We start from the raw sequence: 17,680 nt of genomic DNA, 5'->3' as shown, positions 1-17,680 counted from the left end.
GGCTGGTAGTATAATATATAGGATATTATAAAAACTTGGGTGATTCGAGTCCTGAATGCTGATTGGCTGTGGTATATCAGACCGTATACCACGGGTAAGACAAAATATATTTTTTCACTGCTCTAATTACGTTGGTAACCAGCTTATAATAGCATTAAGACACCTAATACATCACGGCTAAGGGCTGTATTAAGGCACTCTGTTGCGTCGTGCAAAAGAACAGCCCTTAACCGTGGTATATTGGACAGATAGCATACCCACTCAGGCCTTACTTTAGTGATGATACCTGAGAAGCCGGTGTTTGGAGAATATATTGGCATGGGTGTTGTTCAGCCCGAGACTAAGTCAAGGGCAGGCAAAACATGCCAATATATCCAGCAAACATCAGCTTCGGGGGCACTATCACTTTTATACAACATGTTCAAATATTGATTAACATTTTCATTAAAAAAAATATTTTGATGAATTTATTCATACTATTTAATCTTTCCACAAGATACAGTCCTGACACAAATCTAGGGTTGCTACCCAAGCCTGATGGTCGTTTGTTCTATTGGCTAACTACAGCTAACTTAGTCACGTCAAACAGTGCAGCCAGTATAACAACAAAGTAGCTGAATTTGCATAAGCTCTTTTCTAGTGAAATTTGTTTGGATACAGTGCATTCATAAAGTATTCAGACCCCTTGACTTCACACATTTTGCTACGTTACAGCCTTTGTTGAAGCACCTTTGGCAGCAATTACAGCCTCAAGTCTTCTTGGGTATGACACCACAAGCTTGGCACACCTTTATTTGGAGAGTTTCTCCCATTCTTCTCTGCATCAGGTTGAAATAGCTGCACAGCTATTTTCAGGTCTCTCCAGAGATGTTAGATAAGGTTCAAGTCCGGGATCTGGCAGGGCCGCTGAAGGACATTCAGAAACTTGTCCCGAAGCTACTCCTGCATTGCCTTAGATGTGTGCTTAGGATTGTTGTCTTGTTGGAAGGTGAACCTTCACCCCAGTGAGGTCCTACGTGCTCTGGAACAGGTTTTCATCAATGATCTCTCTGTACTTTGCCTCGTTCATCCTTTCCTCGATTCTGACTAGTCTCCCAGTCCTTGCAGCTAAAAAACAACAACATCCCTACAGCATTATGCAGCCACCCCCATGCTTCACCGTAGCAATGTTGACAGGTTCGCCGAAGGGCATGACGCTTAGCATTCAGGCCAAAGAGTTCAATCTTGGTTTCATCAGATCAGAGAATCTTGTTTCTCATGGTCAGAGTCCTTTAGGTGCCTTTTGGCAAACTCCAAGCGGGCTGTCATGTTCCTTTTACTGAGGAGTGGCTTCCGTCTGGCCACTCTACCATAAAGGCCTGATTGGTGGAGTACTGCAGAGATGGTTGTCCTTCTGGAAAGTTCTCCCATCTCCACAGAGGAACTCTGGGAGCTCTGTCAGAGTGACCATCGGGTTCTTGGTCACCTCTCTGACCAAGGCCTTTCTCCCCCGATTGCTCAGTTCGGCTGGGCGGCCAGCTCTAGGAAGAGTCTTGGTGGTTCCAAACTTCTTCCATTTAAAAATGGAGGCCACTGTGTTCTTGGGGAACTTCAATGCTGCAGACATTTTTTGGTACCGACCTCATGGCTTGGTTTTTGCTCTGACATGCACTGTCAACTGTGGGACCTTATATGGACAGGTGTGTGCCTTTCCAAATCATGTCCAATCAATTGAATTTACCACGGGTGGACTCCAATCAAGTTGTAGAAACATCTCAAGGATGATCAATGGAAACAGGATGCACCTGAACTCAATTTTGAGTCTCATAGCAAAGGGGCTGAATACTTATGTAAATAAGGTTTGTTTTTATTTTTAATACATATGTAAAATAAAAAAAAATAAAAACTGTTTTCACATTGTCAGTATGCGGTATTGTGTTGATTGATGAGAATGGTTTAACATACAGCTTTATTCAACAACAAAAAGTATATTAAAAGGAGTCTGAAGGCACTGTAAATCCATAACAATGAGCCAATGATACACGATTTCACCTGGCATAGAAAATGTGCTTGCCAGGACACTGTTGTTCAGACCGAATTTGAATATTGAAACAATGTTGCAAATGTCAGAGAGACAGATAGCAAGGTTTATACGTATTTCAGCTGTTGAAACCTAAATATTAGTCTAGAAGAAATGTGAGAAAATGTCTAGATTATTTTTATAGCGGAGATCAAGTTGATAAATTGCTTGGCTGGGTTGATGAGACAGTGGATTGCGAAGTCTGATGGAACAGATTAAATAGGCATTTTAACGTCATAGATTTAGCCAGTGGTTACTTGTGGAATAGAAACCAGCTGGAATGCGGTTTAACCAATGAGAATTCAGGATTAGACGCACCCGTTGTATATTGCTTAAATATATTATTCTAGTGGATGTATCACACTTACGCTGACCCTTTTTACATTTATTTTTACAAGAAGCACGTGTGTGCAAAAGCTGAATAATGTAGGCGCACAGTAATTTAGGAGCACAATGAAAAATATTCGAGATATTACATCTAGAATCCTTCAATCTTTCTAGGTGCACCTAAACACAAATTCTAGGTCACACAGGAAAATATTTAGGCGCATATGCGAGTAAAATGGTCACACTGTAGAGCCCTGTGCACATCATTTAGTAAATCCAAGGGAGATAATGGGAAGTCTAAGACAAGGCACCCAGAATATTGGGTGGTTCACATTCCGAACAGATAAACATCATGTGTATAGTTCACTTTCCTGGACTGAAACAACTTTATATGCATTTCAAATTGTATCAAATCAAACTAATTAATTCCATTAACTGAAAATATAATGGAAAATAAATTAGAAGATTAAGTGCTTGTTTCAGGATAACATTTTTTGCCAATGCTTTCGAAGTATTTCAGGGTCCATTTGGACTTTCATGTTCACCCATCTCGTTCAGCTCCGCTGTTAACCATTAAGTGACCTAATTGGAGCCTGTGATGTAGGAACATCAGTGTGTACTTTGACCCTGTGTTTGTGTGTGTTTCTTCACTGCCTTTCTAACCCAGTCAGACATTAGGCCATTCACTTTCAGACCCTGACTGACTTGAAATGGAATCTACCCCTGAACCATATCACTGTAGCCTGAGGGGATCTGTGTGTGTGTGTTTACCTGGTCCTGCTGGTAGATGTTAGGTGGTCCAGGGGAGGTGAAGTCTCTCAGGGTTGGAGTTCCAGGGGTGTTGGGGAACTCAGAGAAGCCTGACTGGCTGGAGTATCCTTGACCTGCTGGATGAACAACACATGACAGACACAGGTGGAAGTCTTCTGTTGCAAAAAACTATTTCAATTGTAACTAATAGGAGGCAATATAATTAATTTGCTGTGCAGTACCAGTCAAAAGATAGGACACACCTACTCATTCACGGGTTTGCCTTTATTTTTGACTATTGTCTATATTGTAGAATAATAGTGAAGATTTCAAAACTATGAAATAACACATATGAAATCATGTAGTAACCAAAAATGTATATATTTTATATTTGAGACTCTTCAAAGTAGCCACCCTTTGCCTTGATGACAGCTTTACACTCTTGGCATTCTCTCAACCAGCTTCACCTGGAATGCTTTTCCAACCGTCTTGAAGGACTTCCCACATATGCGGAGCGCTTGTTGGCTTCTTTTCATTCACTCTGCGGCCCAACTCATCCCAAAACATCTCAATTGGGTTGATGAAAGATTAGTGGAATCTGTGTGGGTAGCTGGACAGGTAGGATGACCGACAGTGAAGGTGAACAGGTGGTCACGTGTCAGGTGACAGAGGAATGGATGAGACTGAGGCAGGAATTCCTTTAACCATAAAGTGGTATATTTACTGAGTAGTCTGTGGTGGATTCATGGACGCACAGAACTTCTGGATCCGATGGAGTTAAGGAAGTGAAAGCAGCGAGATCAGGCGATGGCAATTTCCTCCTTTTATGGAGTTGAGATCTGTCAGACATTTCCACCTGACCTAATTAAAGCGCCCCTGGCCCAGCTGAGTAAATGGCAATGCATTAAAGGATTATTCCACCAACTCCATGGGCCTTTTCTACAGCCACCCCGGAAATTTGTTAAATTCCACACTCCTCAAAAAAGGCTCATTGCTCCCCGTCCTCTGTCATCTCAGGGAGAGGAATTAGTCGGGCAACTGGCCGGATATATGTCCGGTTCTTCACCTGGATCTCCACTCCTCTAACACGACCATCGGTCCCAGGCATGGTCTTAGTTATACGGCCCACCGGCCAGGAGGCTCGAGGCAGCTGAGGGTCCACCATCATTACACATGGCCAGTTTCCAGGCTGGCCATTTCTCTCCGCCATTTCCCTCTGTGCTGTAGACTTGGTAGGTATTCCTGAATGAATCGGGCCCAAAAATGGTCAGCTAAGATTTGGCTGTGTCGCCACCGGCGTCTGCCTACGAGGTTGGTATCAGCATACATGGCTTGAGGAAGTGACGTATCTCTGCGTCCCATCAAGAGCATATTCGGTGTAACCGGATCAGGGTCAGCGATGTCTGCAGAGAGATTTCCCAAGGGTTTGGTGTTCAGAATCCCTTCCACCTCTATCAGGACGGTCCTCAAGACAGTTTGGTTCCCCCAGGACGACTCGTAAGGACGTCTTTACAGATTTGATCTCTCGCTCCCATGTTCCTCCAAAATGAGGAGCGTCCGGAGGGTTAAATTTGAATGAGATTTGTTGGTCCATCAGCTGATCCTGGAGGCTGGGTTCCATGGCTTGGAAGGCTTCCTCCAACCTGGCTTCTCCTGCCTTGAAGTTCGTAACTCTGTCAGCCAGGATCTCGTAGGATTTCCCCCGTCGGGAGATAAACCGCCGTGGGGCCATGAGGAAGGCTTCCGTATCCAAACTCTCCAGTAGGTCCAGGTGGACACATCTGGTTGTCAAACACTTGAATAGAATGCTCCAGCGCTTTTCCACATGACAACCTAACTTGATCAAGGGGCCAAAGCAATCTACTCCTGTTGACCAGAAGGGTGGTTTCAGGAGGCGCAAGCGAGCAGGGGGTAAATCTGCCATTTTGGGCACCGTAGCTCCGGCCCGCCATTTCTGACATTCTACGCAGTCGTATTGGTGCTTACGAATGGCTCCTCGTCCTCCAATTATTCAGTACTTCCGCCTTATCTCCCCATAGACCCTGTCTGGCCCTGGGTGGAAAAGCCGCTCATCATAACTCGAGGGTGTCTGGAGTCAAGGATAATTGGGTGGATAGCATCTGGGTCCAAAACCTCTGCTTGGCGCAGCCTCCCTCCGACACTGATCACTCCAAGGATTGGATCATATTCTGGGGCAAGAGAGAGAAGACGGCTGTCCTTAGCCACTTCCCTACCGGCTTTCAGAGCTTTTAACTCCTCAGGGAAGCGAACTGCTTGTGCTTGCTGGAGGAGTAGTGTCTCTGCCGCGAGGGAGGTGGGTATAGAAGCCACCCCATCTGAGGTCTGGTTTGTGGCGGCGATCAGATCCGGCAGTGTTTGAGATTGTGTTAGGTCAGGGAGAGCCGTTGTTGGTTCCGTAGAGATGCTGTAGCATTGGGCGGACTTCCTTAACTCATGAGCTTCAGTTGGTGGCGGAGGGGCCGCACGCCTGGGGGCTGTCGGCCACTCGTTCTCTGGTTGGGACAAGAATGGTGGTCCCAAGCTCCAGCAATGGGGTTGAGCCAGTTCCTGAAGGGTTTTACCTCTAGTAATGTCATCAGCAGGATTGTTTATGCTATCAACATACCTCCAGTCCTGGACTTCTGTTAGGTCTTGGATTTCCGCAATGCGAGTTCCGACGAACACCTGCAGGACTCCGACTTGAGCCAGGTCAATACAGTGGTCGAATCACTCCAGTAGATGACCCTTTGGATTGGCAAGGTGAGCTCGGCTCGCAAGGTAGAGGCCAACTGGGCTCCGGAAAGGGCAGCACTGAGTTCCAGTCTAGGCATTGACAACTGCTTCTTGGGTGCGACCCTGGACCTGGCCATGACAAAGGAGACATGGGTGTGGCCTGCCTTATCCGCCACTCTAAAATAGGAAACCGCCGCATAAGCTCGCTCCGAAGCGTCACAGAACACATGCAGTTCCAGGCATGATCCCAGTTGGTCAGCACAGGATGGTACGTAACATCTTGGCATTTGGACATCAGAGAGCTCCGTTAACTCTGTTTCCCAACAGATCCATCGTTCCACTAGGTCAGCCGGGTGGATTGGTTCATCCCAGTCCCTCTTGGTCTGCCACAGGTCCTGGACTAAGACTTTGGCCCGTGTTGTGTATGGCAGGATATACCCAAGGGGATCATATTGACTGGCCAGGGTCCGATAGATGGTGCGCAGAGTGGGGGTTTCGGTACTCAGGGATGAGCGGTGCTTATACCCCAGCGTATCCGGTATGCAGCTCCACCTCAGTCCTAGAGTGGGCTCTTCTGGGTTAGCACCAGACTGCGTTAGCCATAGTTCACTGCTACTGGACCTAGCTTGTGGCAGGAGGTGCTGGATAACCTCCGCTCAGTTACTAGCCCACTGTCGGACCTCAAATCCCCCTTTGGACAGGAGATTCCGTACTTTATCAAGGAGTGCTTTCGCTTCAGCCGTGGATGGGATGCTCTGTAAGCAGTTATCCACATAGAAGGCATTTTCCACTGAATCCAATACTTCTGGGTCAATGTCTGGATGCTCCCGTGCGTGTCTCTGCAGAGCGTATAAGGCACAGCAAGGACTGCAGGTGGTGCCAAATGGGAGTACCTGCCATTCATAGATTGTGGGCTCTGCATCTCGTTCCATATCTCGCCATATGAACCGGAGCAGTGTGGTGTCGGAAGGCAGTAAACGAATCTGATGAAACATGGCTTTGATGTCTCCACTGATGGCTGTAGAGTGCTGCCGGAACCGGAGAAGGACACCGAGCAAGGAAGGACCTAAGGTTGGTCCGGGGAGTAGACAGTCATTCAGGCTTTGACCAGCAGCTTGGAATGAACAGTTGAAGACAAGTCTATACTTCCCACCATGTTGCTGGATAACATGGTGAGGAAGATACCAGGATTCACGGAGTGCGTTTCCCTCTTCATGAGCTGTCACTTCCGTGACGTAGCCTGCCTTCACAAGGTTATGAATCTCTCGGTTATGAACTTCTGCAAGCTTCACCAGGCGTCGCTCCGTTCCACGCAGTAGTGAGAGTACAGCCCGTGTCGTGGTTGCCAGAGGAGGATGGTTGGGCACCCGTAGCAGTGGTGTTGCATACCTGCGAACGCCATCCATTTCAGTGGTGGTGGTGCTCTTCTCCAGGAGGTCTAATGCATAGGAGTCATGTTTCGAGCGAGTGACCTCCTGTACCTTCCGGTTGGAGAAGGTTTCCATCTTCCAGAGCATCTCAACATTCCGAAGGAGGTCAGTGGCTGCATCTGGATTGCTTCTGGTGAAGAGGACTTGCTGTGACTGTACAGCTTGGGTGGAGAGAAGTAGATGGGATGGACCTTGCACAGCCCAACCCAAGGATGTATGGACAGCAATGGGCCCTCCTTCTGGTCCAGCTCGTATAGGCTCAGTCGGGGTGACGAGATGTGGGTGGTCTGACCCAATCAGGATAAGTGGCGCTACTCTGGCCAGGTTAGGAAGAGGCAATCCTCGTAAATGAGGATATTGTTTCTGTAGAACACTTACCGGGCAGGAGTGCGCTGCGAGATTCAAGCCATCTGCCGTGAAATCAAATCAAAATCAAATCAAATTTATTTATATAGCCCTTCGTACATCAGCTGATATCTCAAAGTGCTGTACAGAAACCCAGCCTAAAACCCCAAACAGCAAGCAATGCAGGTGTAGAAGCACGGTGGCTAGGAAAAACTCTCTAGAAAAGCCAAAACCTAGGAAGAAACCTAGAGAGGAACCAGGCTATGTGGGGTGGCCAGTCCTCTTCTGGCTGTGCCGGGTGGAGATTATAACAGAACATGGCCAAGATGTTCAAATGTTCATAAATGACCAGCATGGTCATATAATAATAAGGCAGAACAGTTGAAACTGGAGCAGCAGCACGGTCAGATGGACTGGGGAGAGCAAGGAGTCATCATGTCAGGTAGTCCTGGGGCATGATCCTAGGGCTCAGGTCCTCCGAGAGAGAGAAAGAAAGAGAGAATTAGAGGGAGCATATGTGGGGTGAAGGCATTGGTGATGTTATAGGCCACATCCCTGTTTGCTGAAGGTGAAATGCTAAAGGTTACAGCAGAGCCTTTCATTTGGATAACATCATGTCGCACCGTTCCATCATGTCTCGGGGGTCCCCTCCAGGTTAAGCTGACGGGTGGCCGCCGTGAGAATGATTCTTCTTTCTGACCCATCATCTAGAATGGCGAATGTATCAATGCTTCTCCCTTCACTTTGCAGAGTGACCTTGACCACCTTCAACATGACCCTTGGAGACCGGTTCTGCTGGTCGAGGTACAGCTCCTTTGCAGCTCCTACCATGAGCATACTCTGCTCCTTCTGTGCCTGGGGAATTAGATCATGCAACACGGTGAGATGGATTTCTTTACAGCGGTTGCAGGGTTTCCTCAATGTGCAGGTCTCCGCCTTATGGCTACGGGCACACTTGTAGCATCGCTCGCCTGAAGTGATCCAGGACTTCAATTGAGTTTGAGTGAGCTTTTTTACCCTGGGGCATGAGCCAAGGAAGTGCCCCTTACTATTGCAATATGGGCAGTAATGCTGGAATTTGATGTTCTTGCTCTTGAGAGGGGTCTTCTTCCCGGGTGCCTCCCCGGCCTCACTATTTAAGTACATGGTAGTGGGATTTGGCCTTTTCTGTCCCTCCTGGCGTTCAAACTCCTTCCTTCCCCCGGTGGCTATGGCTGAGATTGTGGCCTGGTGAGCGATGCTCTTCGCCTTTACCTCCAACCATGCGGCCAGGTCTCTAAGAGCATAGGTGCTTCTCGAGCCCTCTTTCAGGATGCCCTTATTCAAACAATGTTCAATGAAACTCTCTCTGAGGTACACTGGAAGTTTGCTAAGAAGCCTGTCCACGTGGGAGCCACATTTCAGCTCGTTCCGGTCTTCTCCTTCAACGGATTGGAGCATCGAGGTCAGGGATTGGACAGCCAGGGAGAATTCTTGGAAGGCAGCATGGTCTCCCATTTTAATTGGAGACGTGTTCAGGATGTTGTTTAGTTCATTCTGGACTAGCTGACGTGGCTCACCATATCTCGCCTTCAGGGCCTGGAGAGCTGCAGTGTATGGTGTTGCGGAGTGCATAAAGGATTGGGCCAGCCTGTATGCACTGGGAAACCGCAAATGTACTTGGTATTTGGTATATCCATTAGTACTTGGTATTTGTAGCGTTCTGACAGATGACTGTGAATACCCAGTAGGCTTTCCAATGCAATTTCCAAAAGGACAAATTCACTCTCCTTTCCGTTTTCAAAGTATGGCAGTTTGGGTCTGGGAATTCCATAGGCTGAGGCTACTAGAAGTTTAATGTTGGCTCCCTCTTCTGGTTGCGTGAAGGATAAACCCGGGACTTCTGATGAGCCCACTGTGGCCTTATTGGCCCGGTCCCCTACTGTCCCAGACCCTCCATTTGTGGCAGCCGGAATTGGGCGAGAGCCCTCCAACCTGTTATTTGAGGACTGGCCTGGCCCTGGACGAAAGGAAAGATTTGCCTTGGTTAGTAATTGGCGGAAAGGCGAAGGAGTGATGCTTTGTCCAGATGGAGGAATGCTAACTTGTGTCACTGGCATAGAGGGCGTTGGTGAAGCGGCCTGTCTCCCGTGCTCCGTGTTGGCTGTTGATCCCGGAGCCTCCGGGGACTGTGTGCCATAATGTACCAGAGGGGCAGACAGGTCAGGTCCATGTGGAGGGGTGGTCAGGTCAACTCCCTGTTCGTTCCTCTCCAGGAAGGATGAGACCATCCGTGCCTCCTCCAATTCCCTTCTGGCTTGACGGTGCCGTCGCTACTGTGCCAGGTCCTTGGCAATGAATTCCCGTTCCTGTAGAGCTCTACGGGCCTGCACATCCAATTGGTGACATCGTTCATCAGCCTGTCGTTCCTCCTCAATCTGACGCTCAATTTCCTCCAAAGCTAATAGTTTCATCCTCTCTTGTAGGACAGCGGTCTGTGAATCACTGAGGGCTAGTGAATGGCGGCTGCCATGGCCACTTCCAAAGGGGTATCCACTGGTCGAACTCCCACTCCGTCTGGAGTGCTTCAACGATTTCCCATTAGTTAAGGGGTGAGCGGAGCCTGCCTCAGGAAGCTGTTCGACCTGTGCGTTGGGAGTTATCTCCTCCATAGGTTCTTCATGTAGACCACTTTCCTGCTCCTTTCCTGTGCTTGCCTGGTTCTTCTGGTGCTACTGGTGGTTGAGGATGAAGCCTTTGTTGCTTTAGGCTTAGCTCCTGGATATTTCCTTTGTTCCAAGACCTTTCCCTCAGCTGCTCTCTCCTCCTCTCTTCTTCCTTCCAGTGGAGACAATTCTTCCCTCTCCGCCTCCATTTCCTTTTCACCTGTCTTTGGTTCAGTCATCATCCAGCTCGAAGGACCATTGAAAGATTAGTGGAATCTGTGTGGGTAGCTGGACAGGTAGGATGACTGACAGTGAAGGTAAACAGGTGGTCACGTGTCAGAGGAATGGATGAGACTGAGGCAGGAATTCCTTTAACCATAAAGTGGTATATTTACTGAGTAGTCTGTGGTGGATTCATGGACGCACAGAACTTCTGGATCCGATGGAGTTAAGGAAGTGAAAGCAGCGAGATCAGGCGATGGCAATTTCCTCCTTTTATGGAGTTGAGATCTGTCAGACATTTCCACCTGACCTAATTAAAGCGCCCCTGGCCCAGCTGAGTAAATGGCAATGCATTAAAGGATTATTCTACCAACTCCATGGGCCTTTTCTACCGTTGAAGTCGGGTGATTGTGGAGGCCAGGTCATCTAATGCAGCACTTCATTACTCTCCTTCTTGGTCAAATAGCCCTTACACAGCCTGGAGGTGTGTTGGGTCATTGTGCTGTTGAAAAACAATTGATAGTCCCACTAAGCACAAACCAGCTAGGATGGCGTATCGCTGCAGAATGCTGTGCTGGTTAAGTGTGCCTTGAATTCTAAATAAATCACAGTGTCACCAGCAAAGCACCTCCACAGCATTACACCTCCTCCTCCATGCTTCACGGTGGGAACCACACATGCAGCGGTCATCCGTTCACATATTCTGCATCTCAAAAAGACACAGCAGTTTGAACGAAAAATATAAAATTTCCATTAGACCAGCTTTCCACTGGTCTACTGTCCATTGCTCGTGTTTCTTGGCCCAAGAAAGTCTCTTCTTCTTATTGGTGTCCTTTAGTTGTGGTTCCTTTGCAGCAATTCAACCATGAAGGCCTGATTCACGCAGTCTCCTCTGAACAGCTGATGTTGAGATGTGTTGGTTACTTGAACTCTGTGAAGCATTTATTTGGGCTGCCATCTGAGGTGCAGTTAAATCTCATGAACTTATCCTCTGCAGTAGAGGTAACCGTCCTCCTTTCCTTCGGCGGTCCTCATGAGAGCCAGTTTCATCATAGCACTTGCGACTGCACTTCAAGAAACTTTCAAAGTTCTTGAAATGTTCCGTATTGCCTGACCATCATGTCTTAAAGTAATATTTGAGCTGTTCTTGCCATAATATGGGCTTGGTATTTTACCAAACAGGGCTATCTTCTGTATATCACCCCTACCTTGTTACAACACAACTGACTGGCTCAAACCATTAAGAAGGAAAGAAATTACACAAATTAACTTTTAACAAGTCACACCTGTTAATTGAAATGCATTCCAGATGACTACCTCATGAAGCTGGTTGAGAGAATGCCAAGAGTGTGCAAATCTGTCATCAAGGCAAAGGCCACCCTTTGAAGAAGGATCTCAAATATAAAATATATTTTGATTTGTTTAACACTTTTTTGGTAACTACATGATTCCATGTGTTATTTCATAGCTTTGATGTCTTAAGAAAAACCCTGTAATGAGTAGGTGTGTAAACTTTTGACTGGTACTGAATGTGTGTGCCTGTCTCCTCCGTACCTTGGCTGTTGTAGTCAGGTGTGTTCCTGCCCCCAGGTGGTAGACCCTGGTAGGGCGAGGAGGCCGGTCCCAGGGCAGCTATCATCTCCATGACATTGGGCATCATCATGTGACTGGGGCTGACCGTCCGGCAGCGCTTCAACACAGGCCCGTCTGCTTCCTCCTTTATGTGGATGTCTGGTTTAATGGGCACCGGCCTCCAGCCACACACTGGATCAATGGTGATCTCCTCATAGTCCGAGCTGAGGAGGGAAGAGGAGGAGAGAAAGGTTAGTGAATGAAGAGAAAGAAGGTGAGAAAGATGAAGGGCCCATTTCAAGGACACCTAACTTTAGACCTCATTCTGGCTAAGTTAATGAACTAAAAATGGACATAGGACAGGCAAATTCAGATCTAGACCTCAAAGCTAGTTCCACTTCTGATGTATTTTAATTCTTCCCTTTTAAATGGACACCAGGTGGGTGTAATTCATTCTCAGGTAGAACAGAAAACCAGCAGTAGTCTGGTCCTCCAGGCCCAGATATGAACACCCCTGTAGTAGGGGATGTGTACACAGACACACATTCTTTTTTTCCTAACCCCTAACCTGACCCAACCCTTACCATTCACCCCTAACCTAACCATTCACCCCTAACCTAACCTAACCTAACCTGACCCATACCATTCACCCCTAACCTAACCTGACCTTTACCATTCACCCCTAACCTAACCTAACCTGACATTTCACCCCTACCCGAACCCTTTACCATTCACCCCTAACCCGACCTTTACCATTCACCCCTAACCCGACCTTTACCATTCACCCCTAACCCGACCTTTACCATTCACCCCCCTAACCCGACCTTTACCATTCACCCCTAACCCGACCTTTACCATTCACCCCTAACCCGACCTTTACCATTCACCCCTAACCCGACCTTTACCATTCACCCCTAACCCGACCTTTACCATTCACCCCTAACCCGACCCTTACCATTCACCCCTAACCCGACGCGACCCTTACCATTCACCCCTAACCCGACGCGACCCTTACCATTCACCCCCCCTAACCCGACGCGACCCTTACCATTCACCCCTAACCCGACGCGACCCTTACCATTCACCCCTAACCCGACGCGACCCTTACCATTCACCCCTAACCCGACACGACCCTTACCATTCACCCCTAACCCGACCCTTACCATTCACCCTTACCATTCACCCCTAACCTAACCCGACCTTCACCCCTACCATTCACCATTCACCCCTAACCCGACACGACCCTTACCATTTACCCCCTAACCGACCCTTACCATTCACCCCCCGACCCTAACTAACCCGACGCGACCCTTACCATTCACCCCTAACCCGACACGACCCTTACCATTCACCCCTAACCAACCCTTACCATTCACCCCTAACCCGACCCAACCCTTACCATTCACCCCTAACCAACCCTTACCATTCACCCCTAACCCGACCCAACCCTTACCATTCACCCCTAACCTGACACAAACCGTACCATTCACCCCTAACCCGACCCAACCCTTACCATTCACCCCTAACCCGACCCAACCCTTACCATTCACCCCTAACCTGACCCAACCCTTACCATTCACCCCTAACCTGACCCAACCCTTACCATTCACCCCTAACCTGACACAACCCTTACCATTCACCCCTAACCTGACCTAACCATGAACCCCTCACCCTTACTGGAACTCTAAACCTAAACCCTAAGCTTAAACTAGCATTTGTCCTCATGGGGATGTGGGAAATGTCCCTACGAGGGAGAATTGTCCTTGTTTTACCATTCTTGTGGGGACTTTGGGGGATTTTAGGTCCCCACAAGGATAGAATGACCCCTCCCCCCCATACACACACTTACTTCTGTATGTAAATTAGAATCCCCAGCATGTACTGGTCCACTTCTAGTCCCTCCAGTAGAGCGCTCTTACTGTGGAGTGGAGACACGGTCAGGTTAACTAAGAAACAACAGGTCTACCTATGGGAAAAACAGCAAATGGTTGTGTTAACCTACTTGCACACAGGGCATCTCCAGGTCCCTCTCTCACAGTTCAACTGCAGGTACGACTCCAGGTCAAAACACTGCAGAGGGAGAGAGACAGACAGACGTTTAGGGTGTGTGTGTGTGTGTGTGTGTGTCTCTAGTCTCTCACCTGGATGTTTAGAGTTATAGTATGTAAGTTCTTGTGGGAGTATGTGTATGTTTTCACCAGTGTGCGTGTGTCTCGCTCACCTGGATATGTCTACAGTCGTGTCCTCGTGCGGGCAGCTGGATGCGTCTGAAGGTGATGGGACATTTCAGAGAGACTTTGATGGCTGTCTGCTCCACACCATCCTCTCCGTTCAGCCCTGTGGTTCCAGGGATGGTCCCACTATTGAAGTTCCTCTTAACTGAGGAGAGGGACATGGCGGGGGAGGAGACAAGGCAGGCCAGAAAATAGGTGAGAACTGCGACAAAGTCTGTCTTTCTGAGCACCAACCAGGCAGTCAATCAAGTGTGTGTTTGTGTGTGTGTGTTCCACTCACTCTTAGACACACAGTGCTCTGCGGGCAGTAATCTCTTCTTCATTAAACCTTGCAGAACTGAGCGTACTGATGGCCTGTGGACCAGCTGCAACACAAACAGGTGGGACTGGAGGGAGACAGAGTGAGATGAGAAGAAAGGGATGGGGGAGAGAGAGAGACAGGGGGAGGTTCATTTGGATCCTGCATAACACTTATAGACCAACAGATGTGCACATCCAGCATGCAAAATTTGCCAGGTGAAGTACTTTTCTGGCTGTAAACTGGTTGTTAAGATATCATAAAACCAGATTCCATCCAACCAGTCTCTGTTACAACCAGGTAAAGAAAGATTTTTCATGACAAGACCAAGACGTTGTTTCTAAGACCTCATATTTTGGTTTTCTGACCAGATAAAGATTTTATAAAGACGTTAACAAAACATGCTTATAGAACCAGTATACCACCGAACCATGACATCATTAAAGCAAACAGTTTTGCCCACTATGCAAAACATGTCCCATGCATCCCCCACTTACGCAGCAGCAGGCGGTGACTGTGATCTGGATGGTGTTGCGTCCCGGCTGACACACCTGCTTGAGGTAGAGGGGCTTGTGGGACGTCTTGTTGTCGCCCCTCTCGATGGTGAGCGGTGTGGCGTTCACACTCACCTGTAAGCAAGGACCAGAAACCTACATGACAGACAGGTGAATGGAGGGTCGGCTAACACGCTAGTCACAGTCGTCACACTGGCCTCAGAGCAGGGGTGCTGATCTATGATCAGGTAACTGCTGTCCATATGATCGTATTCATTATGAGCTAAAAGGACAAACGGATCCTAGAGCAACACTCCTACTCTGAGACGATTTATGAACATGGGCCTTGGGCCACCTTCAGTATAGGGTGCAGCATTGTGGAATGTTTGAACAGAAATATGTTGTGTAGAACAGACATCCAGAGTAGAGATATTGAGTAAGGAATCATCAGTTTCATTGATGTATTTCTATCTACAATGTTCAGTACCTTGTACCCTACTGAATGCTACCCTGTATGCTACCCTGTGGCTCAAATGGCTAGCTAATTCACAGTTGTCTTTCATCAACTTGTTAACCCAGAAACCAAGGATGGATTAACACTAGATCAGGGGTGGGCAATTCCAGTCCTCGAGGGCCTGATTGGTGTCACACTTTCTCCATCCCTAGCAAACACAGCTGATTAATCAAATGGCATTCTAAACTGAAGATCATGATTAGGTGATTATTGGAGTCAGGTGTGTTTGCTGGGGCAAACATGTGACACCAATCAGGTGGAACTGCCCACCCTTGCACTAGATGAACTCTGCTGAGACTCCACAACAACTTTGAGATTTCGGTGCATGCCAGAATTTGTAACTTTACGCAAGCATAAGTGAGAGCGCTTAGGGGAGCGTAATCCCAGCCTAACCCATTCTGATTTGGATGTGTGTACATGCACATAGATCCAGTTGTATGTGAAAAAAAAAAACCTGCTTTCATGGGAAACGTCTGTTATGCTTTGATCGCTCTCCCTCGCTCTCTCTCTGTGTGTGTGTATATATATTTGAATGGGTACCTGTACATGTGATTGTACCTGTACGTGTGATTGTACCTGTACGTGTGATTGTACCTGTACGTGTGATTGTACCTGTACGTGTGATTGTACCTGTACGTGTGATTGTACCTGTACGTGTGATTGTACCTGTACGTGTGATTGTACCTGTACGTGTGATTGTACCTGTACGTGTGATTGTACCTGTACGTGTGATTGTACCTGTACGTGTGATTGTACCTGTACGTGTGATTGTACCTGTAAGTGTGATTGTACCTGTACGGAAGCGGGCCAGTTAGTGTTCATCTGCCGGTCCTCATGGTGATAACACTTAAACTGCAGCTCCAGGTCAGGCCTAGGACACACACAGTCAAAAGATTCACGCACACACCAGTGTCATTAGTTAATAATGTGGTAAAACTCTAAACTCCACGGTATTAAAAAACACTGGATCACGTCACAGAAACAGCTGAGTGATTGGTTGAGAGGCGTTGGGCTCTGACCTCATCATGAGGGTTTTGTAGACAGAGTCTCGCAGCTGGAAGGCATGGTTGCTGACTGCCAGGTTGTGCTCCAATCGGAACGGCTCCAGCACCACGCCGTCGCGCACCGGGAAGGTCAGCCGCAGGTCGTCGCTAGGGTTACCTAAACAGGGGGAGGGGAATGAGAGTGCACAGGTACTTAACCTATGAATTGGTCCCAGGGTCATGTTCATTAAGGAACACAAAGGAACATTTTGCAAAGGAAAACAAAAATGTCCATTTCTTACTGGACACGTCCAGGCAGTCTCTTCTCATTTCAGTGTTTTTTTCCCCGGTTTGGTGTCTAATGAACACGACCCAGGTCTCTCTCAATACATTTCCATTAGTCCAATAACATGATAAAGGAGTGTGTGCTGCAGTAAGTATCTCACCAGTGGGGGGCTGTAGGGAGTTGATGTTGGGCTTGATGTCAGGGCCTTGGGGGAGGTAGGGGGCTTGATGTCAGGGCCTTGGGGGAGGTAGGGGGCTTGGTGTCCGGTCCAGGCCCACCGGGTGACAGGTAGGGGGGCATGCTGCCTGGTGTCATGGGAGGGGTTGGGTTACCCCCCAAAGGAGAACTGGGGTACCCCGGCATCACTCGGCCACCCTGCTGAGAGAGAGTTTTAAATAGAAGATATCATCATAAGGCTACAATACATAAAGTGAAAGGTGGATACCTTGTCAGTTGTACAACTGAATGAAAGGTGGATACCTTGTCAGTTGTACAACTGAATGAAAGGTGGATACCTTGTCAGTTGTACAACTGAATGAAAGGTGGATACCTTGTCAGTTGTACAACTGAATGAAAGGTGGATACCTTGTCAGTTGTACAACTGAATGAAAGGTGGATACCTTGTCAGTTGTACAACTGAATGAAAGGTGGATACCTTGTCAGTTGTACAACTGAATGAAAGGTGGATACCTTGTCAGTTGTACAACTGAATGAAAGGTGGATACCTTGTCAGTTGTACAACTGAATGCAATCAACTGAAATGTGTCTTCCGCATTTAACCCAACCCC

General features: G+C 47.8%; 1 pseudogene; it reads right to left on the bottom strand.

Moving 5' to 3' along the window:
- LOC112220118 overlaps positions 1-17,680 on the bottom strand; it is a 45,146-nt pseudogene that overhangs the window by 7,231 nt on the left and 20,235 nt on the right.

Source organism: Oncorhynchus tshawytscha, linkage group LG20 (genome assembly GCF_018296145.1).
Source record: "Oncorhynchus tshawytscha isolate Ot180627B linkage group LG20, Otsh_v2.0, whole genome shotgun sequence".
In the NCBI taxonomy this organism is placed as follows: Eukaryota; Metazoa; Chordata; class Actinopteri; order Salmoniformes; family Salmonidae; genus Oncorhynchus; species Oncorhynchus tshawytscha.
The sequence above is the reverse complement of the archived record's forward strand: the minus strand, read 5'-3'. Positions and strand labels throughout refer to the sequence as shown.